An 11,180-nucleotide genomic window follows, 5' to 3' on the forward strand; every position below is an offset into this window, starting at 1 on the left:
CAAAGTTCTGTAGGGTTTCTGAAGCAGGGAAGAGTAACAGGCAGATGCAGGCTTTAGAAAGAATTGAGAAGCAACAATGGAGGACACATGTAAGGGGATAAAAGCAAGAAGTGAGTGTTTTAGCCCTGGCTGGTGTAGCTCAGTGCATTGAGTGCTGGCCTGCAAACTAAAGGGTCCTTGGTTGGTATTCCTAGTCAGGGAACATGTCTGGGTTGCGGGCCAGGACTCCAGTAGGGGGTGTGTGAGAGGCAACCACACATTGATGGTTCTCTCCCTCTCTTCCTCCCTTCCCCTCTCTGAAAATAAATAAATAAATAAAATCTTTAAAAAAAAGAGGAGTGTTTTAGTTATCAATGACTGTGTAACAAAGGACCCCCAAACTTAGTGACTTACAACAATGATGATTTATTTTTTGTGAATTAGTTGAGTGGCTCCTTAGCTGGTCTCATGTGGCTTACTCATGTGACAGCATTCAGCTGGTGGGCCATCTGAGGGATGGACCCAGATGGGGCACTGGGATGCCTGGGCTTCTTCAACCTTCTTCTCTCCGTGGTGGCTGATCACTCAATGTCTACACTGTCTTCATACATAGTAGTGATAGCACTCCAAGAAGGTGAAAGCTAATCTTCAAGTCTTCTTAAGACCCATCACAGAGGTGGCACAGTGCCATTTCCTCTGCAGTTCCTTGGTCAAAGTCATGTGGGAGAAGGAGGGCACACAACGACATAAACACATGGTTTATTGGAACCGGACAAAATTAGCAGGTTATTTTCAAAGAACAAGCAAAAGACAGTGAAGGGCTGAACTAAGTTAGCACTTGTGAGAGTACAAGAAGTAGATATTTGGGGAATGTAAGAAATAGCCATACCATAGAACGCTGTATTAAAGCTGAGATGAGAGTTATAGGCAAAGTGCTTGTGAAGAACAGGTTGCAGGTGGACCAGATGCTCTTCGTTCTCCCTCCACCATCCCTTTCATCTGTCAATCAATACCCCATCCCCTAGCTGCTGTATTGGCTGATAACAACTCACAGCTGTCTCATTCTTTGCGAAATTGCCTTTGGCTACAGGGAGCTGTCTGCCGAGGAGGTTATGTGCCCCGCCCTCATGACTGATTAATTGGCATAGGGTACAAAAGGCTGGCCCCTTGCTTCCGGGTGGGATTGACTCAATGGTACAAATTTATGTTCTGGAGCTTTCCTGTGGGATCAGCCTCCAGGTGAGATAGCAACCTTGCTCAATTCTCTGCCTGCCCAGTGCAGCTTCCCTTGAGCTCCCTTCTCCTGAGAGCATTCCCCAGCTCTGCTTCTAGGCAACCCAAACTGAGAAGCAGGGAAAAAAGAATATTCAAGTAGGTGCTGGAATTTCTGGTGGGCTTTGCACCTCTATGCTTTCTAGGTTGTGCCCTTTCTCCAGCTATTTTCAGTTCATGTGTCTCTCTCTACTTTCTGTCTTGTTCTCTCTGAGTTTCCCTTCCTCAAGATTTTTCTGAACAACTGGGCAGTTATTTAAGGAGGCTTAAATGAGTCTTTCTGGGAGCCTGAATAGATCTAGCTGCAACAAAATGTGGCTTTAATGGATGTGAAGTCAACAAGATAGGTTTAACCTTCCCAAATAATGATCTCAGTCTTATAAAGTAATAGTTGTCCTGTGGACAGAAAACATGGATTCTAAGTTTGAAGACTGAGCACAGTGTATCTTGGTTATTTGTGTCCTTCAGAACCATTCACTCTCTGGCCCATAGCCTGATTCCTCACCTGGGACCAACCCTTCCCGCCCCCCCCCCGCCCCGCACTGCCCTGCCTTAGCCCTTGCTCTTCAGGTGGGGCTGAATTTCTGATTTAGAGGAGACCGTGGAACCTAGATGTAAACTAATCCACACCTGACATTACCTTAGAGTCAATGATTGGTTCACAGGTATTTACTTCAAGTCAGGCCCATCAGAGGCAATCACACTCAATCCATGGCTTTTGCTTGGATTCTCACAGGGGTTTCCTGCCTTTCCCTGCGGCTGTGAAGCTGGAGGTAGGTAAACCCAGGAGCCACTGGCCGCCATTGTTCATTGCTGAGGGAGACTCTAAGACAAAGGGAGTCAACACCGAGGAAACAGAGCTAAGAAATAGACAAGCTGGTCCTGACTTGATCGCATGAGCTCCTGTATCTGGCTGTGCCTATTATTCTTGAACTCTGTGGTTACAGGAACCACCAAGTGCTTTTTTAAAAAATATACTTAAGCTGGTCTGAGTTGGGTCCTGCCCCTTTAAATGGAAAGAGCCAACTAAAACATGTGGAATTGTTTCCCCCTTAATTAGGCACGTGGTTTATTATACTCAGACCACCAGTCGCTGTTTGCCCAACATATGCAGTGGATATGAAGCGTTTATGTGCATATTTAAGCAGGGCTGCAGCCTTCCTTATCAGAAAGGCTATTTTTTGGGAAAGGAGACTATGTTGGCTGAAATGAAGGAGTATCAGCTGATGAGGAGTAAAGCCCATGGATGCCCACCCTGATCTCGCCACAGGATCACCCTATAGTGGCTGGTAATAAAGGGAGATGAGAAGGTGCTGACCACAGGTAGGGATCTGCTCTTTTAAAAACACTAACCACCTAAAAGCTATGTGGTGACCTGAACTGGAGCCTGGATTAGAGAAATGACATTTAGTGGGGTAACTGGTAAAATCTGAATGAAGTTTGTAGTTGAACTTAACAGTATTTACCAATGTTAATTTTCTTAGTTTTGATAAATGCACCATGGTTAGAAAAGATGTTTACATTAGGCTAAGCTGAGTGGTGAGCAGGTGGGAGCTCTGTACCATCTTTGTAACTTTTCCAAAAACCTAAAATTATTTCAAAGTGAAAAAAATTAACAAAATATTCTACCTACTGTTTATTGGAAACTACAAAATATTACTGAAATAAATGGAGAAATATGCCACATTCATAAATTGATGGACTTTGTATTTTTAAAATGCCACTTTCATCAAAATGACCTACAGATGTACTGTAATGCACCCCTCCCCCAAATCTCAGCAGGCTTTGAGTATGTGCAGAAATGGACGGCTGTAATTTATATGGAAGTGAAGTGCCCTCTTCCACCTCCACCCCCACCCTCAATCGCCACACCGCTGTTTGGGTCCATGAGTTCCTCTTCTTTTTGGCTTGGTCCCTCCACCCCTTGAATCCCACCCCACCCCAAAAGCTGTCAGCCTGCTCTCTGTGAATCTGCCTCTATTTTGCTTGTTAGTTCTTCCTTTGATTACTGATGCCTGACATGCCACCAGTAGAGACCCATGCCATTAGCACAACAAGTTTTCTGGTCAAATACAGACACGTTATCAAGAACACGACAGCAGTGGTTCCCAAACTAGGCTGCTTGTTATAATCTCATGGGAAGCTGTTTTAAATACCAATTCCTGAGTCCACCCAGAGCCACTGATTCAGACCCTGCAAAGTGTCCCCAGAATTGGTACTTTGAGAAAATTTCTCAGGAGATTCTGACAGAGTCAGCCAAGCATTCCGCAAGGGATCCTGCAGTGGTGCTTAGAAACCACTGATCTATACTGTTAATGCATGTGGCTTTCAGAACCTTTCCAGAGAGTGAGTTTCAATGAGGGGAAGCCACTTATTCACAAAGAGTCCATTTTCCTTTTCACCTCCACATGCTCGATGTGCTGAGTGAGATACTGCTTCCCCTCACTCAGCCCCTTTGAATGCTTTCTTGTTCCTCTGCTGCACTTTGGTTCCCATCACATTGGCCTTGAAGGTGGAGTGGCCTGTCAGCACCACAGGCTTCTGACACTGGAGCCGCGGCGTCCACTTTATCAGCTTCAGGCCGCTGTGTGAGCCCAGGGTGCAGGGGCCCAGGGACTCACGGTTAAGAGGACACATGGCCGTCTCTTGACACAGTCGGGAGATGCTTCCTCTTTGGCAATAAAACAACACAATACCTTCTAGAGTTGCCACTTAGCATGCCCAAGATTATAGTTTGTGGACTGGGTGAATCTAGAGACTTTTCTTACCGATGGGAGAATATGCAAGGCATGAGAAAATCCTTTCATGAGAATTGTAAGAACAAGTACTTATTTGGGTTTTTTTTCATTCATTCCCTTGACAAATATTTATTGAGCACCTCTGACTTCATCTTCTGCTCTCTTGCTTCCTCTGCCCCAGCCACACTGACTCCGATGCTGTTCTTCAAGCAAACTGGGCACCCGCCAGCCTTGAAGAACCGGCCCCAGCAGATCTCTGGGCCCAGGACCTTCATACCCATTCACCCGCTTGGCTACTAGCTTCCTTCCCTCCTCCAGGCCTTTGCTCAGATCCTGCCTTCTCCACGAGGGCTAACCTGACCACTCACGCTCACGCACGCTAAGCAGCTTCCCTCCCTGGCCTTGCTCCACCTTTTCTTTCCTCCATGGTTCTTTTCAACTTTTAACATACCAGACATGTACTCTATTGTGAGGATCATTTATTGTTTGAGTTCTTGCTCTCAGGGTAGGACTCTTTGTTTTGTTCATCATGTACCCCAAGCACCTAAGTGCCTCCTGGCATGTAAGAGATTAAAAAAAAATTATTGAATCAATAAATTGGGTGCTGGGACAGTGGCAAAAAATACTAATACACTCACTGCTGTCATAGAGTTTATGATTTATGGGAGGAGACCATTAATAAATAATTGCAGACATGCTTTTTAGTGATCATGGTGATAGCCACACTGGAAAACTAGGGAGCTTTGTCAGAGGTGCCCCAGCAGCCGCCTGTGAGGGTGTCAGGGACGGTTGGTGGAGAGAGCCAACGTTTAGCTGGAGACCAGGAAGCCCAGAGGACTAACCCAGCTAAAGGAAGGAGAAGAGGCAGAAGAAAGAACCTTGAATCTACTTGAATTCCAGACTTCAAGTAGCGTATAGTAGCCTAGCATCTTATACCAACTGTGTGTGCCTCTGGAGGCGCCTCTCTTTTCCCGTAAAGTAGCTATTGAAATTAAGTTTCTAAAAAATCTGTAAACCATTTACTCCCCCTCTAGTGTCAGCATCTGAACATCAGCCTCAGAAAATTTCTCCTGCTATGGATGGAATATCTTTTGGTGAATAAAACCTTTTGTCTTTTAAATTTCTCTTTAATCAGATGAAAACATATATAAATACGTGTTTTCAAACCTTGTGGGCCAGTTGATTGAATAAGTAAAGTTTAAATGTGCTTGGCAATGAATCAAGAGTTTCAGAGATGTTGTCTCAGAAGCAAAACCAAATAAAGGCTGAGGTAGAAGTGCCTCATACTGAGATGAAAGCCTTAGCTGATGAAATGAGTAATTTTCCAGGTATTCTTCCCAGCACTTGAAATAAAGTACTTTGCACAAAGCAACTAAAGATGACTGTGGGGATTTGAAGGTCAATGTTATAACAGTTAATCACCTGCTAGAGATCACCTGACTGCGTTAGGCAGTTTCTTCCTTTTTACTTTTCAGAAGAAGAAAACATAAGAAAACACACAGATATGGAATATGAATAAGTGGTGAATACTGTGAAAACAATTGGCAGAGCTCATGAGCACTGGACAGGACTTTAAAATTCACTTGGCGAGGACGTGGAGAAGACGGAATCCGTGCACACTGCTGGTGGGAGGGTCAACCGGTGAAGCTACTATGGAAAATGGTAGGGCGGTTCCTCAAAAAAATTAAAAATAGAACTATATGATCCAGCAATTCCACTCCTAGGTATTTATTCAAAGGAAGTTAAAACACTGATGCAAAAATGTATCTGCACCTCCATATTCATTGTAGCACTTTTTTCAATAGTTAAGATATGAAAATGAATTAAGTCATGGGGATATAATGTGCAGCCTGGTAACTTTGGTTAACAATATTGTATATTTGAAAGTAAGAGTAAATCCAACAAGTCCTCATCATAAGAAGAAAACATAACTATGTGTGGTGATAGACATTAACTAGACTTAATGTGGTGATCATTTCACTATGTATATAGTGTATATACACATATCACACATATATATAATCATTATGTTGTACACATGGAATTGACATAATGTTATATGTCATTTATATCTTAATTAAAAAAAATAAAAAAATTCACTTGTTAACTCACCTCTGGGAACTCAACTTTACACTGGAAACAGGAGGAGAAACAACATCCTTTCCTGCACTCTGTGTTCCCAGCTTCAGAGATGTTCCTGAGATTACACTGCAGGTGGTACCTGAGAACCAGACTTAATGCTGCAGGAAGAACAGGTGGTCTCCTTCATCAGATGATGATAGAGCTTCTAAAAAAGTCTTTGGGGACTGAGTGTTCTTTTTGCTTTGTTTCTGTTTTCAGTTGTTTTTGTTCAGTGAGCCACATTATGGGCCGAGATGGTATGACTTCATTGGAGGGTTGTGGTTGTGACCACTTTGAAGGACATGGTAACTTTATCTCAGGACTTCCTTCTGTATCAGTCAGGAAAGGTTATGTTATGCTGGCATAACAAACAAGCCCACGATTTCAGTGGCTTCAAACAATAGAGGTTTACTTGCACATAACACTACATGTCAATTTTGGGCTGGGCAGGAGGTATTGGCTTGCCATGCCTAGGAATGCCTGTGAGGGAGCAGCTACTGTCTCCAACACTGCGGGTCATTGGACCAGAGGAGAACAAGATCTTGAGGGGTTTGTGCTGGCGATTAATTGGTCATAGCTCATTGCCCAGAACTAGTTACACCCAACCCCAAGAGGAATAGGAAGCGTAATCCTACCATAATTCTGGAAAGGAGAAAAACATGAAATATTTGGCAAATAGCTTTCATAGATAGCATGACAATCTTTGATTTGGCCATTTGTCCATTGGGTATAAAACCCTCTCTGAAAGAGATGAGAATGCTTGTTTGCAAGGGTCCAGAGAGCCTGGAAATTGTTGTCCTGGTCTTACATGAGAAAGACACAGCAAGTCGGAGTCGTTCAGGGAGTAACTGGAGGGGAATCATGAATCCACATCCTGTTACCCCTGTGACTTTTACTTCTGATGACAATTGTGTTGTTGCCCATTCTTTCCTCTAATACATATGCTACACTGATTTTAGCCAGTTGTTTCAGGCTAGATGTAGTTCTTCTGTGGTTATAAACAATCCCCAAATCTCAGGGAATTACTATAATGAAAGTGTATTTTTCCCTTTGTGCTACTTGTCCATTAGTGTAGGTAGGCTCTGCTCACCTTAGTTGCTTGGGCACGAGGGTCTCTGAGGCTGCATCACCATGGATGTTTTCACATCATCCTGCAGTTGGAAAGAGATATGGCCATTCCCCAAACTACTCTTCAAGTTTCTTCTTGCAAGTGACACAATCACTTATGTTAAAAATTAATGGGAGAGACCATGTCACAAGGTCATAGCTAATTTCAAGAAAGCAGGCAAGTGTAAGTCTATTGTGTGCCCCCAAAAGTGGGGGAAACCAGAAGAAGTTGGGGTGCAACCTCAAAGACTACCCTACCAAAGAGACATGGAACAAAGGAAAAGAGCACTCTGGGATGGAACTATTGCATTAATCTCTAAGTGGAATTGAGTGGTGGAGGGAGAACTTGACTTTCCCAAAGCATTTAAAGTTTGAAGTCATTTTCATACTCTTATCTCTCTCTCCATCTTTACAAGGATGCTGTGGGATAAATAATGCCTGCGTTATTCTTCCTATTTTAAAGAAGAGAGAGGCCTTGAGAAATGACATGGTTTTCCAGATTTCACACTGTCCTAAGTGACAAAGTCAGGACTGCCACCAGAGCCCTGATTCAGAATCATCTCTCATCTCTATGTGCCAGCCACCCCCAGGCACTTGCTTACAGGCATTGCCAGTGACTCTTGAGCCCCAGTCTGCATGCTAAGTGCTGAGGGATATGGGAGATCGGAGTGAGTAGCTAGAAAGCAATAAGACTGGCCATTATGACTGGCTAGGATGATGCGTTAAGTGAAAAGATGCCTATTGCATCAAAACCAAAATTATATAGAATTCAGTATTACTTTTAATTTAGATTTCTAGACCATGTGAGCAATACATGGTCATTATTAAAAGTTTAGAAAATATAAAAATATGCAAAGAAAATAAAAATCGCCCACTCAGATATACATAAGCCATTTTTTAAACAAAACTTGTTCCAATGAAAACTGTTAGCATGTTGAAATATATGAAAGAAACCCGAGCATCCCCGTCATGAAGCTTAAGAACAAGCCACCGTTGAAACTGCAGCTGAGGCGGCCCTCTATAGCTGCCCTATCCTCTCCTCCTCTTTCCAGAGGTAAACAGTATCCAGAATTTTGTGTTTATAATATTCCCTGCATAGCCTAAAGTCTAGTACATATGAGTATACTCATAAAAATGTATAGCATTATTATTCATGTTTAAAAACATTTTTAAATGGCACAATACTACATTAATCTTTGGCAACTGGTGTATTTTTCTCTGAATATTATGTTTTTAAGAGTTGAATGAACAAGTAGTTCTAGTTCATTCACTTAAGTGCATAGAATAGTACTTCTTGAACTTTTATTGGCATGATGAAATCACCAGGGAATCTTATTAAAATACCAATTCTGGATGAGTAGGTTTGGAGTTCTGAGGGAGAGCCAACCTCAGGTCAGGAATCACATGCTGGAGAACAAGGCTGTATAGTATTCCTTTGACTGCACATGGAACAATTAGTTCATATGTTCCCCTGTTGATGGTCTAGGGGTTCTGCATGAGTCACCCCAGGTTGTGCCTCTGTGGTATGCAGATTCTTTTAAACTAAAGGCAGTGGAGACTTTGCAGGCTCAAGCGGAACTTTTAATCTGTACCTTAAAGAATTTAAATTAGGGGCCTTCCCCATTATAAAAGGGGTCACCAGAAGTAACACTTTATGACCTATCTCTAAGGCAGGGCAAACTCCTGTTTACTAAGTATCTGCCCTTCCTCTCATCTCCTCTGAAAAGCCACTGTGATCCTTACCTTAGAATGCCATGTATTCCCCTTCTGTCTCTGACCCTCTTTCCCTCATGTTCGTGGGGTTCCCATGCACATGTCCCGTGCACATGCACATGCATGTATTACATTTGGTCATTTTCTCTTGTTACTCGGTCTCATGTGGATTTAATGATTAGATCAGCCAAAAGAACTTTGAGGGTAGAGGAAAGTTTCATCCTCAATGGACTTTTAGGTTATTTGTAACTTTTTTTTACCATTACAAACAACAGGAGAGTGAGCATCCTTTTGCACAGCTCTCGGCACGGCGGTGCAAGAGTTCTCTAAGTTATAGATCTAGGAATGCCATTGCTGGGTCACAGGGTCTGCAACTGTTCCATCTTCCTAAGTACTTCTAAGTTGCTCTCCAAAATGGTAGTTCCCATTGATCACTTTACCTGCCGTCCAGAATTCCTCTTTCCACATCCTTGCTGTGCCTGGTATTGCCAGCAGTGGGTTGTCTTATTTATTTATTTATTGGCTATTTTACTTCTTTAGTAATTTCTCTAATCTTATGTGGTGGGTACTAATCTCAGTGCATAACCCCAAAACATCAGCTTTCTTCCCTTTATGAAAACCCAAATTAATTTTAATTTCGAACTTGTATTTTGCTAGAAGAGAGAATTTAATCTTGAGCGGTTTGGGTTCCTCTCGTCACTTCTTCCAGGGAGAAGTTCCCGGAGGTTTATGTGGGTCCCAGGTGTGAGGAGACAGGCTCGGGGTCTTCACCTCCGCAGTGACCGTGAGGGGCCCCCACTTCTGCCAACCTGGCCTTTCTGCGTCAGCTCCGAGAGCAGCAGAACTGTCCGCTCTCCTGCCACACTGGGAGGGGAGAGGTCTGCCAGGCTCTCTGAATAAAGCCTTTTCAGGAAAAGCACGCTGTCCATCCAACAACCACCGTCTGGACCCAGTGACTGCAGCCTTCCGTCTTCTCTCCAGTCTCCGGTTTTCTTCCCAGCCCTGGGGGAAACTCTTCTTTGTGTGAGGGAGGATGGGGTGGAGTGGAGGGAGGGCAGTCCTCTCTCCAACCCCTTTTGTCTATCACAGGAGTCTTCACTGGTTCCCTTGGGCTTTTGGAAATGAAAGTCAGGAACATTCCTCTGTTTCTTCTTTCTGCCTGTCTCATCTTTCCCCTGAGGCAACTGGCAAAGGCAGGCTTAGCTGCTCCAGGGGAGGGGAGGAGAAAGGAAGAGGTGAGTGTGGCAACGTGAAATGGTGCAGCCAATTTGGAAAACAGTTTGGCAGTTTCACAAACGGTTAAGCATAGAGTTACCATAGCAATTCTACTGCTGTGTGTATACCCAGGAGAAATAAAAATATATGTCCACACAAACACAAATGTCCACACAAACACAAATGTTCACAGCAGCATTACTCATAATAGCCAAAAACGAAAATAACCTAAATGCCCATCAACTGATACAAGGATAAAATACTTTATATCTATACAATGAAACATTATTCGACAACAAAAATGAATGGCATGCAGGGACAGGCTACAACGTGGGTGAACCTTGAAAGCATTATACAAAGTGAAGGAAGCTTGATGTGTAAGACCACATAGTGTATGATTCCATTTATACGAACGTCTAGAATAGGCAAATCTGTAGAGACAGAAAGTGGATTAGTGGTTGCCTGGGCCTGGGGAAAAGGGGATTAGGGAGGAATGGGGAGTGCCTGCTAATGGGTGTGGGGTTTCCTTTTAAGGTGATGAACACTCTGAAACTGAGGATGATGTTGGTTGCACAACTCTGTGAATGTACTTGGAAACATTGAATTGTATACTTTAAATGGGTGGATTTTTTTTTTAGTATATGATTTCTATCCCAATACATCTGCTAAAAAAAGTGAGCCGAGCAAAAAAAATATATATTGGTTATTCCCCAGCAAACTATTTTCCAACTACATGCACATCACATATATTACAGATATTTGAAAAATTGGAAGCAGATCCCATATACAAGTTATTCTACTTTCCATCCTAAATATGTATTAGGCACCTACTTTGATCAAAGTACCCTGGTGGATGGTGTGGAAATACAAAGATGGATAAGGCATGTCCCTCCCTTTGAGAAGCTCACGATATGATTGCTTCCATCCGCTTGACTGCGAGCTGCTGCGGTCTGCAGGTGGTATCAATTATTCGTTTCACCTGTCCAAATTAACATCACAAACTTTAGTGAGTTGAGAGCAGCAGTTAAAATAATC

The sequence above is a fragment of the Phyllostomus hastatus genome, unplaced genomic scaffold, assembly GCF_019186645.2.
Source record: "Phyllostomus hastatus isolate PE091 unplaced genomic scaffold, TTU_PhHast_1.1 phas_contig_196, whole genome shotgun sequence".
Classification (NCBI taxonomy): domain Eukaryota; kingdom Metazoa; phylum Chordata; class Mammalia; order Chiroptera; family Phyllostomidae; genus Phyllostomus; species Phyllostomus hastatus.